The sequence below is a fragment of the Carlito syrichta genome, unplaced genomic scaffold (genome assembly GCF_000164805.1).
Source record: "Carlito syrichta isolate Samal-C Ts95f unplaced genomic scaffold, Tarsius_syrichta-2.0.1 Scaffold312498, whole genome shotgun sequence".
Classification (NCBI taxonomy): Eukaryota; Metazoa; Chordata; class Mammalia; order Primates; family Tarsiidae; genus Carlito; species Carlito syrichta.
In genome coordinates this window covers 33,819-34,859 of record NW_007256594.1, presented here as the reverse complement: position 1 = coordinate 34,859, position 1,041 = coordinate 33,819, and positions in this window count along the sequence as shown.

The window sequence follows — 1,041 nt, the reverse complement described above, 5'->3', positions numbered from 1 at the left end:
CCTCTGCGGCTCTTTGATTTTTTTTTTTTTTTTTTTGAGTTGGAGTCTTTCTCTGTCGCCCAGGCTAGAGTACTGTGGCACACTCAGGACCACACCAGCGTCACTCGCTGGGCTCTGGCGATCCTTTCGCCTCAGCATTCTAAGTTGCCAGAACTACAGGCTCCCACTACCAGGCCTGATCGGCTAAATTTTATTTATTGTAGAAACGAAGTCTCGCCAATTGCTTGGACGGGTCTCAAATGCTCCACTTCAGGCAATCCACTTGCCTCAGCCACCCAAAGTGGTGGGATTACAAAGTGAGCCACCGTTTGTATACCTAACCCTGAACTGTACACCACATCTTCATAATAAAAAAGTTGAAAGTTAAATAATATAAATAAATAAGATGAATAAATAAAATGTACCATCTTCATTCCCCCAGCTTTCGGACAAAACCCCCTTTGCCTGTCCTGTGCACTTGAGGGTGGTAACGTCTCGTCCTCTTAGTCCTACCTCTTCATGCTCCCCAAGCACTGTGTGAGAGTTCCACTTCCTCTCCCTGTGCCTACATTTGCACTCGGTGCCAATGGGGCTGCTGAGCTGTTTGGAAGGCAGTGTCTTTAGACTGACAATGGGGCGCATACTCGCTTCACACACTCATAAGCCAGAACTACTTCCTGTCGATTAATGTACGTCATAGGTGACTTACAAAGGGATAACTCTCCAGAATGCAGTCATAACATAACTTTCACAAAAGTTCATCAGTTTTCTATAGATTCGCTTATTTCATTAGTAGAAATACCAGCTTGGAATCTGCACTAGAACTGAGAAATCATACAAGCGAAATCATCTGTTAATTATAAAAAGGTGATGCAACATGAAACATTAACAGCATAATATGTGCAAATATTATTTGTCCATTGAAAAATTAAATTATAAAATAACAACAGAGATCATGGGTCAATTACTAATCAAATTCTGTATGCTATAATAACCATCTTCAGGAAAACAAACTCATGTGGTTTCAATGCTCCAGTGACAGCATCAACCACTGTTGAGAAC